The sequence below is a fragment of the Nanorana parkeri genome, unplaced genomic scaffold (genome assembly GCF_000935625.1).
Source record: "Nanorana parkeri isolate BGI_ZX_2015 unplaced genomic scaffold, ASM93562v1 scaffold120, whole genome shotgun sequence".
NCBI lineage: Eukaryota > Metazoa > Chordata > Amphibia > Anura > Dicroglossidae > Nanorana > Nanorana parkeri.
The window spans coordinates 732,371-747,094 of NW_017306388.1; the positions used below are offsets into that span (position 1 = coordinate 732,371).

A 14,724-nucleotide genomic window follows, 5' to 3' on the forward strand; every position below is an offset into this window, starting at 1 on the left:
GGGTGCGCCTACGCATGAAAACGACGAACGCGCTACATATGTTGGGTATCGCCGCGCACGCCGGAGTGAGAGCAATAATCCTAGGGCCAGTATTTTGGGGTATTTCTAAATTGATGACCTGTGGGGGCTTTTAAAGTGTCTTTTATTGACTTTTTGGGGTACTGCAGTTTTTCGCCGTTTCACGGTCGCACGCAACCTGTAAACTGGACATGTTGGGTATCGTTTTACTCGTTGTAACCTCATCTTTTATATTTCATTTAAAAAATTGGTAATTTGTTGTGTTTTGGGGCATTTCATTAAATTTGTCACTAAATTTTGGGGTTTAATAAGGAGTTGCGCTAATATTGCGCAACATAAAAATTTTCAACTACTACCATTTTATTCTATAGGGTCTTGGCATTCAGAAAATATATAATGTTGGGGGGTTTTACGTCATTTTCAGGCCTAAAATGTGGAATATAACATGGGTGCAAAAATTGAAAAAAGGGCCTCAGTCATGAAGGGGTTAATATCACTTTCAATAATTCCAAAATGATTCCGAGTCACAAGGGGGGTTTTGTTTGCATTCCTGTCCAGCATGGGGAGGGGTAATATTCTGAATCAAGAGGCATGTTTTAAATCAGATTTCTGCACAGGGGTTATTTATTTGACTGTAGTTCGAACCTCAATTATTGCTGTAACTGCCTTCCCATCCAGATTGTCCCTGAGTAAAAATAGACTGTTTAGTTTGCTAATTAAACTGACCTTTCTATAAGCAGATGGAATAAACAGATAGGATAAAAGGCCGGATCCACCTCGGAGTGAACCCAGCAAAAGCCGAGAGAAATGCCGCTTCATTTATTAAAGCTGAACTCTGGACTAAGGCAGAACACTAGATATGACAGAGGAGAGGACTCCTTCTTTAAATGAATGGAAACTAGGGAGGCACCGATATATCGGCCGCCGAAACATATCGGCCGAAAATGGCACTTTTGTCTGTGCGCAGCTCTGTGTCCCAGCGGGGAGGAGAGAAACTGTCACAGGCGGCCAAGCGCTATGGGAGGAGAGGGCTGTGTGCGGCCGGTGTCTCTCCTCCTCGCACCACTCAGTCTCCTGTCACAGATCAGAGGAGAGCAGTGTGTGGGCGGAGACAGCTGTCATTGCTGTCACAGGAGGCTGAGATCTCCTCCCGCACCGCCCCGCCCAGCCTCCTGTGACAGCGTGTCAGGATGGAGAGCGGGTACAAGCAGTCAGTGATCGCTGAGTGTTTGTAAATAATTGAGGACAGAGTATGTTTACTATATCCTCAATTATGAATGAATGGGAAGTGATCTACATCACTTCCTGTTCATTCATGATTGTGGTTATAGTAAACATACTATATATCCTCATGTTATGAATGAACAGGAACACTCAGTATAGAGCAGGGGTAGCAAACCTCCGGCCCTCCGGCTGTGGTGAAACTACAAATCCCATGATGCATCTCTCTCCGGGAGTCATGTCTGTGGCTGTGAGAATCTTGCAATGTCTCATGGGGTTTGTAGTTCCGCCACCGCTGGAGGGCTGGAGGTTTGTTACCCCTGGTATAGTGGATTCCTGTTCATTTATAACAGTGGCTGCAGAAAAAGAGATTGAGGACTCTGTGTCCTTAATCCTCAAAAGGGAAATATCAGGGGTCTAAACCTCCAATATTTACCAGAAGCCCCTAAAAGTAAAAAAATATTTATTTTTTTAAATAAAAATGAATAAATACATTTAAAATAAAAAAGTTTATAAAAAATAAATCAAAATAAAATATTTTTGAAAATATGAAAAAGTTAGAATAAAAAATGGTTTTGGTTTCAGCCTGACATTTTTTTTCATTTCAGTTTTTGTTTCGGTTTTGAAATTTTCATTTCGGTGCGCCTCTAATGGAAGCCCAAACATTGACCTTCTCTTATTTGCTTTCTTTTGGTCTGATAAATATATTATTAAAAATGTTTTGTTATATCTGTTGGATAAAAAAAAAAAGTAGCTGTTGATCCTGGAAGAAAGCCAGTGGTCTGATAACTTCCTGTGCTCTTTGTGAACTACGGCACACACCTCCACCCTGCGTTATAGTAGGCAGCACAATGGCATAGTGGTTAGCACTGCAGCGCAGGGGTTCTCGGGTCAAATCTGGGCCAGGACATTATCAGCATGGAGTTTGCTTGTTCTCCCTGTGCTTGTGTTTCCTCCGGGTACTCCAGGTTCAACCTAAACTCCATGCTGGCAGGTTTATTGGTTACTATCTAAATTAGCCCTAGTATGTGTATCTATGCATGTAAAATAGGGACCCTAGATTGTAAGCTCCTTGGGGGCAGAGACGGATGTGAAAGACAGGCCTGGAACAGCAGACGGAGGCGTCTGTGTATGACAGGGGTTTGGAAAAACAAGAGGGGTCCTGCTAAGGGTTAATTTGTCCCCAGCAACAGGGGGGGGTATGATAAGATACTTACCTGATTGGTCAGAGGTGCGGAGAGGAGGAGTGTAGGTGGATCCCTGAGGAAAAGAAGTTTCCAGATCCAGACGGAGTCAGCAGCGTGAAAGTAGCGTCCCACCCTCCCGCCCTAATTTTTTATTTTTATTTTTATTTTCCTTTTGTGTGCAGTATTTCCTTTCATTCAATATTTGCATTGTATGATTGCATTTTGTCTTGATATTCATGTCACTGCAGCCGGGCAGGGTATTGGGGTCCTTGAGGAGCAATCTATGCAGTTGCTGTTTAATTAAGGCGGGGAGCTGTCTCAGGTATGGCATCCCCTTTGTTAAAGGGTCGGATCGTTAGTCATCTAGTGTCTGCTTATACTGCCAAGTCCCCTCGGCGGTGTGGTGCGGCTGGGGGCCATGTAGGCAGACACTGGTTGGTCTTTTGTTGTGGGATGGCTTTCAAGGACCTCAGTTCCCGTGGTCAGTTATTTTTTGGAAAGATTTGTTAAATGGTTTTTTATACATAATAAATTGGCTGCTGTGGCCACTACAATCCAATACCAGTGTCGTGTCAATTAATTAGAACGATATGGTATAGAAGACTTATGCTGTTTCGTTAAATGACCCCTTAAAAAAAGGTAGACAATACCCTTGTCATGTGTAATATATAAAAATTTGTAAATTGCCGGCATTATATAAATACCTGTTATACATGTAGCGATAACTCCCCGCAGGGATCGGCTGTTTGCCCGGTCCACGTCTAGTCGGTCTAGGGGTTGATTTCCAGCTGCGCCCATTAGCACTAACCGCCCACTTCAGGTGCCCATAAATCGATGTCCACTTCAGTAGTAGAATGCTAATTGAACATTTTATTGAACATCTTCTGTGGGAGAGAGGGTATAGGGGTTCTAGCTGTCTAGGGGTAACCATCATCAGCTCCAGACTCACCGGATCTTGTGAAAGTAGCCATTGAAGATCCACTTGACCACATCAGATAGCCACTGATGTACCATACAGTCCAGGTGGATGCAGAGCCTCAATCCAGAAAAGATACCGACCATACTCTGAAGTCCACTTAGTTCCAGGGTGCTTCAAGAGCCTGCACTGGTCCTGGTACTTTTCTTCTTTCCATCTCTCAGGCCTCCTCCCTGTTGGAGGCCTCAGGGAAACCTCTTCCCTCACTTCAGCCAATGCCCACCCCCAGGCCTCGGCCAACCTGGGGGGCAGGCTGAACAGGACCCAGCGCCAAATCCATGGCTGGTGCAGAAGAGAGAGAGCACATGGCAGCTCCCACCCATATATGTACACTATCTCAGCAGGCGCCACTGACTGTAAGAAGCTCAGTGATTGGCTGTTGTACTGTACACATATTACAGTGTCTACCATTGACTGTCCCACAATATCACAGAGTCACACTCCGCCAGGGGGGTACAGGCAAGGCTAGACACCTGGGATTAACCATGTAATCGCCACTACCAATCCAGCCAGGCTGTCTACAGCCCTGTCTATCACTAAATGCATAGTAGTTACATCACAAAAGGTGATGGGCGCTACATAACAAAGAGGGGAGGTGTTCTGTAGGCCAATGCTGCTCTCCATAGATACAGTACAGTAAGTGTTTTCACCCTAGTGCAAGAAGTGTATTACTGACAATATGACCAAGTGAAAATAAAGAAAACAAAAGGCTTGAAAAAAGAAAACTAATGCAGCCACCACATCTAAGGACTGGTAAGCTCTAAACAGTCTATACCAGGGGTGTGAAAACTCCAGCCCTCCATCTGTGGTGAAACTACAAATCCCATTATGCATCTCCTGTCTCTAGGAGTCATGCCTGTGGCTGTGAGAATCTTTCAATGCTTCGTGGGATTTGTAGTTTCACAAAAGCTGGAGGGCCAGAGTTTGCCCACCCTTGGTCTAGACCTTTAAATCCTGTCTAAACTTTCAGCTTAAATCAGCTTTATACAAACCAGGTGGGTGCATCAAAACAAAAACTGAAAAAGTGTTCAAAGCCTTACAGGCTCTTCTGATATTTTATTTCACTTCTTTTTTTTTTTTAGAAACCAGTTCCAGTCTGAGAAGAAAAGTCTGTCCTCTGTCTGGATTCTGCAGAGAAGGATCCCTGCTGTCTGTGTGGATTCACAGTCTGATTCACTCCCTGATAAGCAGGCCCGGATTTCCCACAAGGCCACCGAGGCCCGGCCTCGGGGCGGCAGGGCGCAGAGGGCGGCAGCGGTGTTCTTGTGGGGAAGTTGCGGGTGCCGGGCGCAGGCGCCAGCAATGAGGAAGCCGATTGTTCGTTTACATGTCATCTCTGCGCTGTAGCCAAAATGACATGTAAAAAGTCTGCAGCCGGCCGGTCCGTCCTCCCCGCCCCCCTGCACTTACCTCTCTCTCCTCTGGTTCCTTCCTCCGGCGCGGAGTCTCTCCTCACTGCAGGTAGCAGAGCAGCAGGGTTAAAAGTAACCCTGCCGCTAGGGTTGCCACCATTTCTCGGGTGTGAATCGGGCTCACACACGAGCACAGGATTCCAAAACCCGTTGTTCTATCAAAGTTTGTGACTAGGTTGGAATATGTGAGCGGTCACGTGGTCACACATTTTAACGTAATCCCACCCAGTTTTTTTGGCGATGAAATCTGTAACTGGCAATAGGTCTCACATTTTACAAAGTCGGACAGAAGTGAGCTGTCCCAGGGCAGATCGGTTCTCCTGCACATACCATCTCTGATGCCGATCTGCCCTGGAAGAGCTCACAAAGCGTTGTAATGCTTGACCTAATGGGTGGTCACACATTCCACCGCCGGAAAACTGGGCGGGATTACGTTAAAATGTGTGACCACGTGACGGGTCACACATTCTAACGTAATAACAGATGTTGGTAGAACACTGGACTGTCCCGGTGAATCCCGGATGGGTGGCAACCCTGGATACTTTGCATGCCTCTGCGGCAAAAAATCCCCCGCCCGCAATTTATTAATTTTACTAAGTTGCATTTATTGGCTGTTTCCACCAGCCGCACGTCTACCGCAATGTCCCATTCCTGGAACACAAGGGATTGCATATATATTGTTTCCTTGCGTTCTGGGGTAGGAGGGGGCGTGGCAGTGCCATTCAAGTCAATGGCACTGCAGAAATGGCCCCCGCCCACAGTACGATCGGCCGCGAATGAACGTGCGGTAATAAAATCCCCTGCGTTCCAGTGTAGTGGGATCGCAAAAAATCATGCATGAACGATTTTTTGGGATCCCACCGCATTGGAATGCAGGGCATTTTATTACCGCACGTTCCTTCGCGGCCGATCGTACTGTGGGCGGGGGGCATTTCTGCAGTGCCATTGACTTGAGTTACGTGCGGCTGATCGTACTGTGGGCGGGTCTGCAGTGCCATTGACGTGAATGGCACTGCCACGCCCCCGTCCCAGAGCGCAGGGAGACTTTATATAGGCGATCCCTTGCGTTCCGGGCACGGGACATTGCGGTAGATGTGCGGGCAGGTGGAAACAAGCCCTTAAGTAGAACACCAGACATACGTTTTATTTGTTTTGTGTGTATTAAAATATATCACATAACATCTGTGTCCCCGACCTTCATTTCCTATTGTGTCACCTATAAAGAAATTGTGTCAGGTTTTGTTCCCCTGCCTGTATCCTTGATGTGTACTATTGCACATAAAAGATGCCCCCACAAAACATTTTTGGGGGGGGCATGTTTAATGTGCAATACTGATCCCCCCCCCCCTTTCTAATTGATATTGCATTTGATAAAAATTTAATAAATACCTGCTTTTCTTCAAAGGTGAGATGACAGGTCGTTGAGGAGATGAGAAGGGCGGCCCCAAACTCGTCTGCCAGACGAAAGCGCTGCTCTCCACCCCTGCTGGCTGGCTGGCTGGCTGCCGGAGGAAGATTCGTCCCTCACGGCTCCCTCTCTGCCTGATGTCACTTCCTCCCACTACAGCCGCGGAGGAAACAGAGGAGGGAGAGTCGAGGAACAGGAGACAGCGCCACCTGGTGTCCACCGTCTTCCGCCCGCCGTCCACCGCAAGAAATGCAGATATGCGGCATTGTAATGTTTGAATCATGTGCCCGGGCGGGAGGTGGCCACAGGCCCGGGCACATGATTCCAAACCCGGGTTGTACGTGTGAAACTGGCAACCCTACCTGCCGCTCCGCGTAGACAGTGAGAGGGGAGAGCTCTGCTCTTCCTCTCTCACCTGCCAAAGGAGTTCCAGCACAGTGCTGTCCTAGAACTCCTGTATTGGAGGTGACAGGGTCAATAAAGAGAACCTGTCACCTCCAATTGCTATCACACAGGGACTTGTTACCTCCTGTGTGATAGCAATAAAGTTAGGTGGGGAAAAAAATGTAATTGATTTTAAAAGAATTTTTGAATAAATAAAAATACAAAATAATATGAAATAATGAAATAAATCTCTCCAATCAACTGGGTGTGTGAGCTGTTCAAAGCTATGAACCTGACCCAGCAGGGGGTGAGTTGAACCTCTGCAGAGAGACCACTGCTTCCATAGAGATAGGAATGGTCCTTCTCTGCAGGGGGCAGGCTTTCCTACTCAGGGTGTGACTGCTTTCTTTTAAAAAAAAATGAACGGTCAGGCTTTGCATGCTTTTTGTTTTGATGCACCTGGAATGTATTTAGCTGATTTAAACGTAAAGTTCAGCCGGGCTTTATAATGTCAGCAATTGCTTCTTAACTACTCGAAGTCTCCCCTGCTCTATCCAAAGCAAAAAAAAAGATTTGGCAAAAGCTGGGCTTTCCAACTGCAATTCTTTGTTCCATATATTCAACATAGATATGTACAGATGAGTGTCCCGGGATGGCTTTTCACTTAGGATCAGTTTTTCTTGGATTACCATGCCTCTCATTAAACAAGATTAACTGTATGCCTAACTTCCTCTTGGCTTATCAGTTCTTCTATACAGTCATTCAAGAAGCTGGTATATTCTGTATTCATTTCCAATCCCCTATGTGTTCTCATACAGTGCCCTCCTAGCTGGGACCTCAAGCCTGCCTCTGTCTGTCTATCTATCTATCTATTAGGGATGCACAGATACTTTTCGAGTACCAGTGCAGATACTTGGCATTTTCATGAGAACTACCAGGGTTGCAGCGGTTGCAGCTGGGACCTGGCTCTGGCACTCCACCACTGTCCTGAAATCATTATTCTGTATTGTTTTAGAAAAACTGTCACATGACAATAAACAAAAATGTATCAGTACTCGTACTTGTAAGTACTCGGCAAGTACCAGTACTCGTACTCACAAAACTGGTATCTGTGCATCCCTTTATTTATATTTATAAAAACAAAATCGTACATTAAAACAGAGATGTACAAATCCCAGGAGCTCCGTGTGCTCCTTACAAATGACAGCTGCCTCCTAATTTTTGAATTTTTCTCTAGTGTAGTCTTGGAGCTCAAAAGTATCTGTACTTGTACCGAGTACTGTACTTGGTATCTGTGCAACCCTACTATCTATCTATCTATCTATCTATCTATCTATCTATCTATCTATCTGGGATGGGCAGATAAGGGAACTGATACATACTTGTCATGTCGATTTGAGGAACTGTCCCGGAAAAGGTTGTTGATTTTTGAAAATGTGCCAATTGCATAATATTAATCATTTCTTGTTATAAACCAAAATGTATCTTATTATTCTCTAGAGTCTCACCCATCCTTTGGAACTCCCTATCCCAACCTGTCTGGCTATCTCCTACTCTATTTGCCTTTAGGCAATCCCTGAAAACTCATCTCTGTAGGGAAGCTCATCCCACCTCAGCCTAACCACTGAACTAACAAACAATTTATCCCCACACAGCTACCCCCATTTGTATCACTTGCCAATGATGGCTCTGAACACGGAAGTGCTAAGAGCTGAGTGCTTCGGATTTTATACTACACAGGAGAGATGGAGGAATGGACATTCCCTCATCTCTCCCCACTTACCATACTAAAGAGGTTTTTTTTCAGTCCTGGGCTCCCAGGAGAAGCACGTGAGCCCACGGGGAGCCACCAGATTGCTTCTACAAAATAGATGGTAGCCTGCTCTTAAAAAGCAAAAAAAACTCAAGGCTGCTATTGTGGCTGTGAATTTGTTTACATGCCACTAATGCCACTGACAGAGTAGTTTAGTCATAGAGAAAAAAGGGTTAAAGTGGACCTGAACTCAGAAAGTGAAGATTTGCTATGTTATGTTGTTATTAGGAATGTCTAGAAATGTTAATTGTGCCTAAGCATTAACTTTTTGTCTTGAGTTCCTTCTGAAATATAGCAGTGCTCTTCTAGATCCTTGAGCTTCCTAGCTGTACATCTGCAGTGTGAGATCATCTAAGGCACTGCTGTCTCTGCTAGGCTTATGTGATGTGCAGTGAAATTTGGTAATGTGACTACTGTGCTGCTCACTGTTCTCCTTGCTGGAGCGGAAGCTGCACCTGAGGACCTGCAGTACACGGATCTCCCTGCTTCTGCTTTACCCATTCTTTAAATCTGTGCTTCCATGACCCCTTTTTTATAGTTAAATAATGTTAAAATTTAGAAACATTTCCAGGGACAAGAAAAACTAGAGATACAAGTTCCATGTGTGGGACTGTAACTGGGACAGGCAGCAGTAATTGGAAACATGTGAGACTTGCAGATATTCTGCCACTGTAGACGCTAGGTGCCCAGTCTGCTCTGCACACCTACTCGCATAAGAAGGGATGCGTTTTTTCCTGCCTTTGGTGTCTCTGCTAAGGAGGTTCACTTTGTCTATTTATCCAGTTGACTACTGTCCCCAAGACAGTAGAGTGAGAGATATTCCAAAAATTGTAGTTTCCACCAGAACAGAAATAGAGGGGAAATCATCCAAGGGTTACACTAGTTCTAGTGACAACTGTCTAAGAGGGCTTTTCCTTCACTTTGTGAGATTTCCTCTCCCTACCTGTGGTGGTCATGGGACAGGAAGTGAGGAAATCTCCCCAATGGGGAGACAGGGGGTTATAATGTACCCCTCACAAAACGTTGTGGCTTTAGTCATTCTTGAAGCCAAATAAATGCAGTCTACATCTGACAAGCCCTATGTATGAGGACAGAAGGGATGGCGTGAGAGAGGAACTGGTTGAGATTCACACATTGATATAAACTCATCCGCAGTCATGCTTTGCCACATGTGTCTTGTATAGGATTTCAAAACACGACGTGCAATTTTCTCAGCTTTCATTTTTCGTATCTGAGCAGAAGAATCAGATTCCGGCAGAACTGTGCTTGTGAATACTGGCCTGAGCTAACCTGCAAAGCTCCACCATGTTTTTTAAAGCCTCCATGAATACATTCCTGACATGTAACAATATACAGCATAAAGGTCCCCCCCCCAAAAAAATCCTTTCATCATAAAAAAGCAGTCCTTAAAATTTGCATGAATTTTTGGGGGTTTTTTGTTTTTGCAGAGAGTGTATTTGGGGTAGGTGTTCATTTTATTTAAAGTGATATTAAAGTCTAAAGGTTTTCTAAACTATTTCAATGCTGAACACTTCACTTACAATGAATTCTGCTTCTTTATGTTTAAGTTTTAGCTTCCTGTAGAATCAGCTGTGCACTGGCCCTGATAATCCTTTTTTAGGGGGGCTCCTTTCCCTTGCAGGGTTTTGTGGAGTCACCCTTGTGTGTGCTAGTAAGCTATGTGTCTCCGCAAACACATAGGCACAGCAGAGCAAGCCACTTCCCTCCCCTCTGCTTCTTCCCTCCTCCAAGATAGTAGATGAACAGTTGCTGGAGACTCTGCTGTCCCTTGTGATCATGTACTGGACAGGAAGTTCAGGGAGGTGGAGCCAGCTGTTTGGAAACATGATGACTGTAAGTGCTTGGTTAAAAATGTAAAGAAATACTTTGCTGGGCAATGTATATTTATTTGATAATTATTGAAGAAAATCTTGAGAGTTTAGAAGCTTGTGAGCAGGCAGATAAGTTTGTTCAACTGCAGAAGAGACATAGCATGTGCGCAATAAAGAGTCCGTCTGCTCAAAATGTCTTTGTTACTTTAAAGCTGCAGCTCTCATAAAAATATTCCCTGGTGATCTTGCCATGCAGGCTGTTTCGGCACTTCCTGTTATAGGGTGACAATGGTCTAATGGCGAGTAAAAATAAAGTGAGGTGGAAGTTTGGGTCTCCAAGTACTGGTCCGCGGACCCCCAGATAACCAGGGATCGATCCTGCTCACAGCCTCTTCCCTGCAAAGACGTGAACAGGTGAGGGGGCTGATATACTATCGCACGACTTTCGTTAAAATCTCATACGATCTGCCCATCTTGGACAGGCAGATCGTAATTGCGATGATTGCAAGCCCTCCCGCTGAGAGGAGGGCTTGCGATGATTGCAGTGCTGAGCGGGCAGTGTGCGCTTGCGCACACCGGCCCGTGCGGCATTCGTCTTCCGACCACGCCACCAACCCGCCAAAAATCGTACAATTTTTGGCAGGTTTTCCAGCGTGCTTGGAAGATGAAAGCCGTACGACCTTACAGTAGAAGCGGTCGCATGCTGCCCATACTCCTGCCGATTATCGTACGATCGCGGGATCACCCACGATTATCATACGATAATCGGCAGGTGTATGGGAACCTTTAGTGTATGTGTATATTAGGCCCCATTCACACCTACAGTATATTTCAGGTGTGATTAGAGATTCCTGTGTCAGGAACTTGCGTTTTCCTGCAGCAGAAATCCCTAATCTGCCGTTTACAAGCGGCAACTATCATAAGATAAGAATTATCATAAGATTGTTTAGGAGGGCGTGTTAAGGGGCGGAGTTAAGGGCGGGGCAGGGTTAGGTGGGGCAACTGGTGGCTAGTAACTGCTAGTAACTCTTAAGGCCTGGCTAGTAGCTCAGGACTTGAAATTTTGAGCCCTATATATATATATATATGTATGTATTTATATCATAGCCTACATATATATAGCCTTATATACCTTGTACTATAAAGTGTCCCTCTTTCTCGTTTCAGAAAGTTGGGAAGTGTGCATTTATATACCAATGCATCCTAACGTGCTAAAAAAACAAACCTGATCCTTTTTTTGTGACGCAACACACTAACGTGTCTTGCGGTGCAACACAATGCAGGTGCGTTGCCTTAGTGCAATGGGGGTGCTGATCAAAATAAAAAGCACTGCAACTTACATGTACTTTTGCAACATGATGATGTAAATGTGCAAAATAAGTTTGTGCACTTCACCTTTCTTTTTGTAATGCAGCACACTAACGTGTTGGGGTGTGCTACAACACCAGTGGGTTACCTCAGTGCAATGGGGTGTAATTCAAAATGAATGGTACCACAACACATCTTACATACATTACCGCTACATGGAGATGTAACTGTGTGAAATAGCTTCGTGCATGCACTTGACCCTTTTCTTTTGTATTGCAAAACACTAATGTGTATTGGGGTGTGCTGCAATAACAGTGGGTTGCCTCAGTGCAAAAGGGTGCCATTCAGAATCAATGGTACCACAACACATCTTATGTGGAGATGTAAATGTGCGAAATAGGTTTGTGTCCTATAATAAATAAGAAATTGACGCTGCTCGGACTGACCCTTCCACTACAAAAATATGAACCCTCGCTCTGTATACACAGCTGTGCCAAGGCTAATGATATTTAATTTGCAGGTGCCCTACAGGGGTACCAAACAGAGCAGGAGCACATGTCACCAATACCCAGAAAATTCCAAAAATCAAAGGGAAATATGAGACAGCTCCACCTGAAATGTGGGCAATGAAAGCAGCTTTAAAAAGGGGGAGTTCTGCGTGTGTGAGGAAGAGGTGGGGGGAGAGCTGGGAGTGAATCTGGCAGCTATAGAGACTTAGTAATTGCCCAGATCCTTCAAATCGGAGCTGTCACTGGGAGAGTCGCGGCGGATCCCTTGTTAGAGAGAAAGGCACCGCTTGACCTCTCCGGTTTTAGCTTCTGGATGAAAGCCAGTGAGCTCAGGAAGAAGAAAGAGATCCAGGCAGGATTTCACAGCACACGAACACGCACATACACACAGACGAGAGAGTGGGAAGGAAGACAATGAGAAGACGGAGGGGACAGTCCCACTGACATCTGGATACTTTTTATTCTCCAGTAGAGCTCGCAGCCAACTGCCACCAGCCGGAGCGCTTCTGGAGCCGGTGGAGCTCCCTCAGTTTCTTGGAATGCTAAAGAGAATTGTAGAATACTGACAGCAGATTAAACAAAAACAAGTGATCCATCCCGTCCGACCTTCCGTGAATGGCTGAAAGCTCCCCCCCGGGGCACCTCTGGCATGGCAAGGAATTAACCCACTTGTGATCACTGCTATGGTTTGGCTCACAAGCCTATCTTGGCATACTGGATCTGGCCAAGGATGCCTTTGTGTACCAGGTCAGGGTTCCCCAGCTCAAAGGTGAGTTGACACTCCTGGATCGGTGTTGTCACCCTGTTCTGTGCTGTTCAGCTGCCTGTTGTCTCTGATTTCTAGGAACAGTTGGAGTAGTTGTCCTTGGAAAATGTTCCCAGGTCCATATTGGGTTTTTTTTTTTCCACTTTTGTGACCGGTTGCTCGGTACATGCCTTGTTGTCTGAACGCTGTGTCGATGTATTTTAAAACATTTTCTACAGGCTTGTTAGGTGATGCCGAACCAATGTAGCTGCAATAAGTCATAAAGCGTTCTGGGACATGCTGCGAGATGGTTTAGGGTCCTCTGAAATAAATAATATCATACAAATGTGGCTGGCTGGGATATAGGGGGCTCAGCAGGAAAGTGTCCCTGAAAATGATTAGAGGTAGCGTTAGGGTTCAAATGTTGACAGCTATAATTTATATACGGTTCAGATTGACACGAGAATGGGAGTTGTGGTCTTAGAAATGTATGGGTTATGACGCCTGCTGAGCATCAGTGGTTGGAACTACAAGTCCCACTGTGTCCTGCCAGAAGCTTGCTGTGATCTGTGTATATACAGCGACAGGTTTGATCTGGTATCTCAAGGAAGAGGAGTTGGACTTTATCCCATTATTGCAACCGTAAAGTCTCAATGTGCTGAGGAACTACAGGTCACTATCTTGTATCTATAGCTATGCTGTAGAGCATCCAGGGGGACCTATACAGTTTATTCTATAGGTATGATCTAATGTATGGAGGAATAGGGGTTGGAGTGCCAGGAATGCATGCAATATGCGTTCATTACAGAACTGTAAGTCACAGCATGTCATGCTCCTTATACTAAAGCACATCTAGGTTTGTCCAATTAATGCCCTGGACCGATCTGGTGGATTACCGAGAGTTGGAGATTTCTTCAAACTTGCATCTGTTGAAGGACTACAAGTCTCATCATGTGACTTTTAATCAGTACTTGTACTCAGTGGCATGCATCTTTAAATCCGAACGTCAGATACATTTTCAGCATTTTAAAATTGCCGAGCATGCCACTGGCTCTACTGGGTTTTAGTGGAAGCGTAGATTGTCTGGAGGATTGAAATGATGCATCAGGAGAAGACCTTTCACAAAAGGGGCACATTGACACCCAGGAGTCTGTCCCATAAAAGGGGAGGGGGGTATAGGTGTGATATACACTAAACGACAGGTACGATCCATATGATGGATCAATAGGACTTGTGTTGGTGATTTATGAGTTAGGCAACTTGAAAGCTTTTATATCTTAAAGGACAACAAAGATCAGCATATCCTATCATCTTCCTGTCCTTATACTATCCATAGCTCCTAACTGTCCTTCTTTTGGACCAAATCTCTCCGCCCCTCCTTCCTCCATAACGGTCCCTGTTAATCTACCATTTAACTGCCAAAAGGGTTTATGATGCTCTACTCTTCTCATTCAGCCTTAAATATAATGAGGACAATTTATCTAAACTGGAGCAGGCAGAATCTGGAGCAGTTGCCCAGGGCAACCAATCAGCTTCTCTCTTCAGTTTGTTCTGTTAAGATCTGAATATTAAAGAGAGAAGATGATTTGTTGCTATGGACAGCTGCTCCAAATTTTGTCTGCTCCAGTTTTGATAAATTCCCCTCCATGCCATTTTATAATTTACCATTAAGGAAACGTTGTGGCAAATTATGACCCTGAGAGTGAAGGGGTTTGGTGAGGGTAGCAAGGGTGTGTCTTTTGCTTAAATATTGCCCATCCCAAAAGTTAGGACACATGGCTGCTACATATTAAGTCTTCACAATACAGTTTCAATTTACAATCTCTGTACAAACTGGCCATATAACGTGCCACCTGACCGCATAATCTCTGTAAAATCTCATTTAGATTTGCCAAATCCATAATTAACATG

The 14,724-nt window shown here is 45.0% G+C and overlaps 1 protein-coding gene across 2 annotated transcripts in view; it reads left to right on the forward strand.

Annotated features, from left to right (window-relative positions):
• Nucleotides 1-12,220: 12,220 nt before the first annotated feature.
• KIAA1644 (KIAA1644 ortholog) overlaps nt 12,221-14,724 on the forward strand; it is a 114,788-nt gene continuing 112,284 nt past the window's right edge. For both annotated transcript variants that reach the window (XM_018553453.1, XM_018553452.1), the window contains exon 1: nt 12,221-12,837. The gene's annotated coding sequence lies outside the window, so the exon portion shown is untranslated. The remainder of the gene's footprint in view (nt 12,838-14,724) is intronic.